Here is a 9,503-nt window from a genome sequence, read left to right on the forward strand (position 1 = left end):
CCTATCAATTGCTCGGCAGTAATTTGTTCACCCACCGTATTATTTGCTATCTTGAGAGAAGCCTCTAGTGAAACCTATGGCCCCCGGGTCTATTTTCCATCATATAAGTTTCCGATCTACTATTTTGCAATATTTTACTTTCCAATCTATAAACCAAAAATACCAAAAATATTTACTTTATCGTTTATCTATTTCTATCAGATCTCACTTTTGCAAGTAACCGTGAAGGGATTGACAACCCCTTTATCACGTTGGGTGCAAGTTGTTTGATTGTTTGTGCAGGTATTCGGTGATTTGTGCGTTGTCTCCTACTAGATTGATACTTTGGTTCTCAAATTGAAGGAAATACTTATCTCTACTTTGCTGCATCACCCTTTCCTCTTCAAGGGAAAAACCAACGCAAGCTCAAGAAGTAGCAGGAATAATTTTTTGCGCTGTTGCCGGGGAGATCTACGCCAAGTCAAGACATACCAAGTACCCATCATAAACTCTCATATCTTGCATTACATTATTCGCCATTCGCCTCTCGTTTTCCTCTCCCCCACTTCTAAAATGATTTTCGAAAAGATTTGCCTTTTCTTCGCCCCTCTTCCGTTCGTCTTCTTCGCTTGCTTTTTGTGTTCGTGTGTTGGATTGCTTGCTTTGTCAGATGGCTCAAGAGAATACCAAATTGTGTGACTTTTCCAACACCAATAATAATGATTTTATTAGTACTCCGATTGCTCCCGCTACTAATGCAGAATTGTGTGAAATTAATGCTGTTTTGCTGAATCTTGTTATGACAGATTAATTTTCTGGCCTTCCTAGTGAAGATGCCGCTTCCCATCTAAACAATTTCGTTGATTTGTGTGATATGCAAAAGAAAAAAGACGTGGATAATGATATTGTTAAATTGAGGCTATTTTCGTTCTCGCTTCGAGATCGTGCTAAAACTTGGTTTTCATCTTTGCCTAAAATTGGTATTGATTCATGGAATAAGTGTAAAGATGCTTTTATTTCCAAGTATTTTCCTCCCGCTAAGATCATCTCTCTTAGGAATGGTATTATGAATTTTAAGCAACTTGATCATGAACATGTTGCATAATCTTGGGAGAGGATGAAATTGATGATACGAAATTGCCCTACTCATGGTTTGAATTTGTGGATGATTATACAAAAAATTTATGCCGGATTGAATTTCGCTTCTAGAAATCTTTTAGATTCGGCCGTGGGAGGTACTTTTATGGAAATTACTTTAGAGAAGCTACTAAACTCCTAGATAATATTATGGTTAATTATTCTCAATGGCATACCAAAAGATCTTCCACTAGTAAAAAAGTGCATGCGATTGAAGAGATTAATGTTTTGAGTGGAACGATGGATGAGCTTATGAAATTATTTGCTACCAAGAGTGCTTCTATTGATCCTAATGATATGCCTTTGTCTACTTTGATTGGAAATGATAATGAATCTATGGATATGAATTTTGTTGTTAGGAACATAATTTTAATCCTAGGCCGTTTCCTAGTAATTCCTCAAATAATTATGGTAATTCATACAACAATTCTTATGGAAATTATAATAGGATGCCCTCTAATTTTGAGAATAGTGTTAAAGAATTTATGAGTTCTCAAAAGAATTTCAATGCTTTGATTGAAGAAAAATTGCTTAAGATTGATGATTTGGCTAGGAACATGGAAAGAATTTCTCTTGATGTTGATTCTTTGAAACTTAGATCTATTCCATCCAAGCATGATATTAATGAGTCTCTCAAAGCTATGAGAATTTCCATTGATGAGTGCAAATAAAGAACCGCTAAGATGCGTGCTAAACGAGATTGGTTTGTAAAAACGTGTTCTTCTAGCTTCCGTGAAAATAATGATGAAGATCTTAAAGTGATTGATGTGACTCCTATTGAATCTTTGTTTTCCAATGTAAGTCTTGATAAAGATGGGACTGGAGATGAGTCAACTTAAGTTAAAAGGCGTCCCAATGATTCAGAGTTTTTAGATCTTGATGCAAAAGTTGATAAAAGTGAGATAGGAGAGGTCAAAACTTTAAGTAGCAATGAACCCACTCTTTTGGATTTAAAGGAATTTAATTATGATAATTGTTCTTTAATAGATTGTATTTCCTTGTTGCAATACATGTTGAATTCTCCTCATGCTTATAATCAAAATAAAGCTTTTACTAAACATATCGTTGATGCTATGATGCAATCTTTTGAAGAAAAGCTTCAATTGGAAGTTTCTATCCCTAGAAAACTTTATGATGAGTGGGAACCTACTATGGATATTAAGATTAAATATTATGAGTGCCATGCTTCGTGTGATTTGGGTGCTAGCGTTTCCACGATTCCAAAACTTTATGTGATGTTTAGGTTTCCATGAATTTAATGATTGTTCTTTAAATTTGCATCTTAAGGATTCCACTATTAAGAAACCTATGGGAAGGATTAATGATGTTCTTATTGTTGCAAATAGGAATTATGTGCCAATAGATTTCATTGTTCTTGATATAGATTTCAATGCTACATGTCCTATTATTCTTAGTAGACCTTTCCTTACAACGATTGGTGCAATTATTGATATGAAAGTAGGAAACATTAGATTTCAATTTCCGTTAAGGAAGGGCATGGAACACTTTTCAAGAAATAAAATTAAATTTCCATACGAATCTATTATGAGAGCTACTTATGGATTGCATACCAAAGATGATAATACCTAGATCTATTCGTGTTTTATGCCTAGCTAAGGGCGTTAAACAATAGCGCTTGTTGGGAGGCAACCCAATTTTTTTTGCGTTTTAGGTTCTGTTTTGCAATGAATAATTCATCTAGCCTGTGGTTAGATGTGGTTTTATGTTTTAGTTAGTGTTTGTGCCAAGTAAGACCTTTGGGATAACTTACGGTGATAGTTGATTTGATCTTGCTAAAAAACAGAAACTTTGGTGCTCAGGAAAACAATTCTCATTTTTAACATAAGCGTGATAAAATACTGATTCTTTTTGAAGAAGATTAATAAACAAATTTCTTAGGTCGTTCTAGTTTTTCAGAAATTTTGGAGTTACATAAGTATTCGAACTACCCAGATTACTACAAACTGTTCTGTTTTTGACAGATTCTGTTTTCTATGTGTTGTTTGCTTATTTTGATGATTCTATGAGTAGTATGGGGGGGGGGGGTACGAACCATGGAAAAGTTGGAATAAAATAGATATTACACCAATATAAATAAAGAATGAGTTCTTAACAGTACCAAAAGTGGTGATCTATTTTCTTATACTAACAAAGCTTATGAGATTTTCTGTTGAGTCTTGTGTTGTGAAGTTTCCAAGTTTTGGGTAAGGATTTGATGGACTATGGAATAAGGACTAGCAAGAGCCTAAGCTTGGGGATTCCCAAGCCACCCCAAGGTAATACTCAAGGACAACCAAGAGCCTAAGTTTGGGGATGCCCTGGAAGGCATCCCCTCTTTTGTCTTCGTCTATCGGTAACTTCACTTGAGGCTATATTTTTATTCACCACATGATATGTGTTTTGCTTCGAGCGTCTTGTATGATTTGAGTCTTTGCTTTTTAGTTTGCCACAATCATCCTTGTTGCACACACCTTTTGAGAGGGACACACTTGAATCGTGATTTATTAGAATACTCTATGTGCTTCACTTATATCTTTTGAGCTAGGCAATTTTCCCTAGTGCTTCACTTATATCTTTTAGAGCACGGCGGTGGTTTTATTTTATAGAAATTAATGAACTCTCATGCTTCACTTATATTATTTTGAGAGTCTTTAAACAGCATGGTAGTTTGCTTTGGTCATAAATTTAAGTCCTAATATGATAGGCATCCAAGAGGGATATAATAAAAACTTTCATATAAAGTGCATTGAATACTATGAGAAGTTTGACTCCTTATGATTGTTTTGTGATACAATTATGGTGATATTAGAGTCATGCTAGTGAGTAATTGTGAATTTGAGAAATACTTGTGTTAAGGTTTGTGAGTCCCGTAGCATGCACGTATGGTGAACCGTTGTGTGATGAAGTCGAAGCATGATTTATTTATTGATTGTCTTCCTTATGTGTGGCGGCCAGGGACGAGCAATGGTATTTTTCTACCAATCTATCCCCTAGGAGCATGCGCGTAGTACTTTGTTTTGATAACTAATAGATTTTTGCAATAAGTATGTGAGTTCTTTATGACTAATGTTGAGTCCATGGATTATACGCACTCTCACCCTTCCATCATTGCTAGCCTCTCTAGTGCCCCGCAACTTTCGCAGGTATCATAAACCCACCTTATACCTTCCTCAAAACAGCCACCATACCTACCTATTATGGCATTTCCATATCCATTCCGAGATATATTTCCATGCAACTTTCCACCATTCCGTTTATTATGACACGTTCTATCATTGTCATATTGCATTGCATGATCATGTAATTGACATCGTATTTGTGGCAAAGCCACCATTCATAACTCTTGCATACATGTCACTCTTGATTTATTGCACATCCTGGTACACTGCAAGAGGCATTCATATAGAGTCATATTTTGTTCTAAGTATTTAGTTGTAATTCTTGAGTTGTAAGTAAATAAAAGTGTGATGATCTTCATTATTAGAGCATTGTCCCATGTGAGGAAAGGATGATGGAGACTATGATTCCCCCACAAGTCGGGATGAGACTCCAGACGAAAAAAGGCCAAAAAAAGGAGAGAAGGCCCAAATAAAAAATGAGATAAAAGAGAGAAGGGGCAATGTTACTATCCTTTTTACCACACTTGTGCTTAAAAGTAGCACCATAATCTTCATGATAGAGAGTGTCCTATGTTGTCACTTTCATATACTAGTGGGAATTTTTCATTATAGAAGTTGGCTTGTATATTCCAATGATGGGCTTCCTCAAATTGCCCTAGGTCTTCGTGAGCAAGCGAGTTGGATGCACACCCACTTAGTTTTCTTTTTGAGCTTTCATAAACTTGTAGCTCTAGTGCATCTGTTGCATGGAAATCCCTACTCACTCACCTTGATATCTATTGATGGGCATCTCCATAGCCCGTTGATACGCCTAGTTGATGTGAGACTATCTCCTTTTTGTCTTCTCCACAACCACCTTCTATTCCACTTATAGTGCTATGTCCATGGCTCACGCTCATGTATTGCGTGAAAGTTGAAAAAGTTTAAGAACATCAAAAGTATGAAACAATTGCTTGGCTTATCTTCGGGGTTGTGCATGATTTGAATATTTTGTGTGATGAAGATGGAGAATAGCTAGACTATATGATTTTGTAGGGATAAGCTTTCTTTCGCCATGTTATTTTGAGAAGACATAATTGCCTTGTTAGTATGCTTGAAGTATTATTGTTTTTATGTCAATATTAAACTTTTTTTTGAATCTTACGGATCTGAACATTCATGCCACAATAAAGAAATTACATGGATAAATATGTTAGGTAGCATTCCACATCAAAAATTTCTATTTTTATCATTTACCAACTCGAGGACGAGCAGGAATTAAGCTTGGGGATGCTTGACTGGTCTCCAACGTATCTATAATTTTTTATTGTCCCATGCTATTATATTATCTATTTTGGATGTTTTATATGCATTAATATGTTGTTTTATATTATTTTTGGGACTAACCTATTAACCTAGAGCCCAGTGCTAGTTCCTGTTTTTTTTTTCCTGTTTTTGAGTTCCGCAGAAATGGAATACCAAACGGAGTCCAAACGGAATAAAGCCTTCTCGATGTTTTTTCTTGGACCAGAAGACAACCAGGAGACTTGGAGTGAAGGAAATATGCCCTAGAGGCAATAATAAAGTTATTATTTATTTCCTTATTTCATGATAAATGTTTATTATTCATGCTAGAATTGTATTAACCGGAAACATAATACTTGTGTGAATACATAGACAAACAGAGTGTCACTAGTATGCCTCTACTTGACTAGCTCGTTGATCAAAGATGGTTATGTTTCCTAGCCATAGACATGAGTTGTCATTTGATTAATGGGATCACATCATTAGGAGAATGATGTGATTGACTTGACCCATTCCGTTAGCTTAGCACACGATCGTTTAGTATTCTGCTATTGCTTTCTTCATGACTTATACATGTTCCTATGACTATGAGATTATGCAACTCCCGTTTATTGGAGGAACACTTTCTGTGCTACCAAATGTCACAATTAACTAGGTGATTATAAAGGTGCTCTACAGGTGTCTCCGAAGGTACTTGTTGGGTTGGCGTATTTCGAGATTAGGATTTGTCACTCCGATTGTCGGAGAGGTATCTCTGGGCCCACTCAGTAATGCACATCACTTAAGCCTTGCAAGCATTGCAACTAATGAGTTAGTTGTGGGATGATGTATTACGGAACGAGTAAAGAGACTTGCCGGTAACAAGATTGAACTAGGTATTGAGATACCGACGATCGAATCTCGGGCAAGTAACATATCGATGACAAAGGGAACAACGTATGTTGTTATGCGGTCTGACCGATAAAGATCTTTGTAGAATATGTGGGAGCCAATATGAGCATCCAGGTTCCGCTATTGGTTATTGACCGGAGACTTGTCTCGGTCATGTCTACATAGTTCTCAAACCCGTAGGGTCCGCACGCTTAAAGTTTCGATGACAGTTATATTATGAGTTTATATGTTTTGATGTACCGAAGGTAGTTCAGAGTCTCGGATATGATCACGGACATGACGAGGAGTCTCGAAATGGTCGAGACATGAAGATTGATATATTGGAAGCCTATATTTGGATATCAGAAGTGTTCCGGGTGAAATCGGGATTTTATCAGAGTACCAAGGGGTTACCAGAACGCCCCCGGGGGTTTAATGGGCCATAGTGGGCCTTAGTGGAGAATAGGAGAGGCAGCCAGGGCAGGGCCGCGCGCCCCTCCCCCTAGTCCGAATAGGACAAGGAGAGGGGGGCGGCGCCCCCCTTTCCTTCCTCTCTCCCTCCTCTTTCCCCCTCCACTCCTAGTCCAACAAGGAAAAGGGAGAGAGTCCTACTCCCGGTAGGAGTAGGACTCCTCCTGGCGCGCCCCCTCTAGGAAGGCCGCACCTCCCTCTTGCTCCTTTATATACGGGGGCAGGGGGCACCCTAGAGACACAACAATTGATCGTTTGATCTTTTAGCCGTGTGCGGTGCCCTCCTCCACCATAGTCCACCTCGATAATACTGTAGCGGTGCTTAGGCGAAGCCCTGCGTCGGTAGAACATCATCATCATCACCACACCGTCGTGCTGACGAAACTCTCCCTTAACACTCGGCTGGATCGGAGTTCGAGGGACGTCATCAGGCTGAACGTGTGCTGAACTCGGAGGTGCCGTGCGTTCGGTACTTGATCGGTCGGATCGTGAAGATGTACAACTACATCAACCGCGTTGTGCTAACGCTTCCGCTTTCGGTCTACGAGGGTACGTGGACAACACTCTCCCTTCTCGTTGCTATGCATCACCATGATCTTGCGTGTGCGTAGGAATTTTTTTGAAATTACTACGTTCCCCAACAGTGGCATCCGAGCCAGGTTTTATGCGTAGATGTCATATGCATGAGTAGAACACAAGTGAGTTGTGGGCGATATAAGTCATACTGCTTACCAGCATGTCATACTTTGGTTCAGCGGTATTGTTGGATGAAGCGGCCCGGACCGACATTACGCGTACGCTTACGCGAGACTGGTTCTACCGACGTGCTTTGCACACAGGTGGCTGGCGGGTGTCAGTTTCTCCAACTTTAGTTGAACCGAGTGTGGCTACGCCCGGTCCTTGCGAAGGTTAAAAAAGCACCAACTTGACAAACTATCATTGTGGTTTTGATGCGTAGGTAAGAATGGTTCTTGCTAAGCCCGTAGCAGCCACGTAAAATTTGCAACAAAAAAGTACAGGACGTCTAACTTGTTTTTGCAGGGCATGTTGTGATGTGATATGGTCAAGACATGATGCTAAATTTTATTGTATGAGATGATCATGTTTTGTAACCGAGTTATCGGCAACTGGCAGGAGCCATATGGTTGTCGCTTTATTGTATGCAATGAAATCGCCCTGTAATGCTTTACTTTATCACTAAGCGGTAGCGATAGTCGTAGAAGCATAGGATTGGCGAGACGACAACGATGCTACGATGGAGATCAAGGTGTCGCGCCGGTGACGATGGTGATCATGACGGTGCTTCAGAGATGGAGATCACAAGCACAAGATGATGATGGCCATATCATATCACTTATATTGATTGCATGTGATGTTTATCTTTTATGCATCTTATCTTGCTTTGATTGATGGTAGCATTATAAGATGATCCCTGTCGGTGTCAAAACCGGCGGATCTCGGGTAGGGGGTCCCGAACTGTGCGTCTAAGGCGGATGGTAACAGGAGGCAGGGGACACGATGTTTACCCAGGTTCGGGCCCTCTCGATGGAGGTAATGCCCTACTTCCTGCTTGATTGATCTTGATGATATGAGTATTACAAGAGTTGATCTACCATGAGATCGTAGAGGCTAAACCCTAGAAGCTAGCCTGTGGTATGATTGTTGTTGTCCTACAGACTAAACCCTCCGGTTTATATAGACACCGAAGGAGGCTAGGGTTACAGAGAGTCGGTTACAATGGGAGGAGATCTTCATATCCGTATTGCCAAGCTTGCCTTCCACGCCAAGGAGAGTCCCATCCGGACACGAGACGAAGTCTTCAATCTTGTATCTTCATAGTCCAACAGTCCGGCCAAAGGATATAGTTCGGCTGTCCGGATACCCCCTAATCTAGGACTCCCTCAGTAGCCCCTAAACCAGGCTTCAATGACGATGAGTCCGGCGCGCAGATTGTCTTCGGCATTGCAAGGCGGGTTCCTCCTCCGAATACTCCATAGAAGATTTTGAACACAAGGATAGTGTCCGGCTCTGCAAAACAAGTTCCACATACCACCGTAGAGAGAATAATATTTCCACAAATCTAATCTGCTGACACACTCGATATCATGACATCATACCACGGCCCGGTCTTTATTCGAACAGTTATTCTCAACCAGCCTTGGCGCATATCGCGAGGCGGTTTCCTTGGCACGTCTTGTCGAAGCAAAGATCGTGTCCCCTTATCACGGGATTCTCATCAATACGGACGTGGGTAACCCAATCGTGCCCGTTGGTATGACTCCTCGATTATAGGCAAGTCCCAAACGGTCATGAGGAGGACGCTTGGTATTCACCCTCTTTATAAAGAGACCAAGGCTTATCCTTTTTACTCCTCGAACTCAATCGAATCCTTCCCCCGCCTTGAGTTCCAGCACCCGAAGCTCAGGTCAGGCGCATCGGACCTTCAACCATGTCTAGATCCAACCTTCAAGGTCGGTGGATGCCTTCCTCCGTCACAAAGGAAGACGTCAAAAAGTTAAGAGAGGGTTTCTGACCGGCGAAATCCCGCATAGGTTGCCTGCTCGAGGGCAAGTCATTCCCACTCCCAAACCCTGTGAGAGCATTGTGTTCGTATCTCACTTCCTCCGAGGGCTAGGCCTTGCT

Source organism: Triticum dicoccoides, chromosome 5B, assembly GCF_002162155.2.
Source record: "Triticum dicoccoides isolate Atlit2015 ecotype Zavitan chromosome 5B, WEW_v2.0, whole genome shotgun sequence".
Taxonomy (NCBI): Eukaryota; Viridiplantae; Streptophyta; class Magnoliopsida; order Poales; family Poaceae; genus Triticum; species Triticum dicoccoides.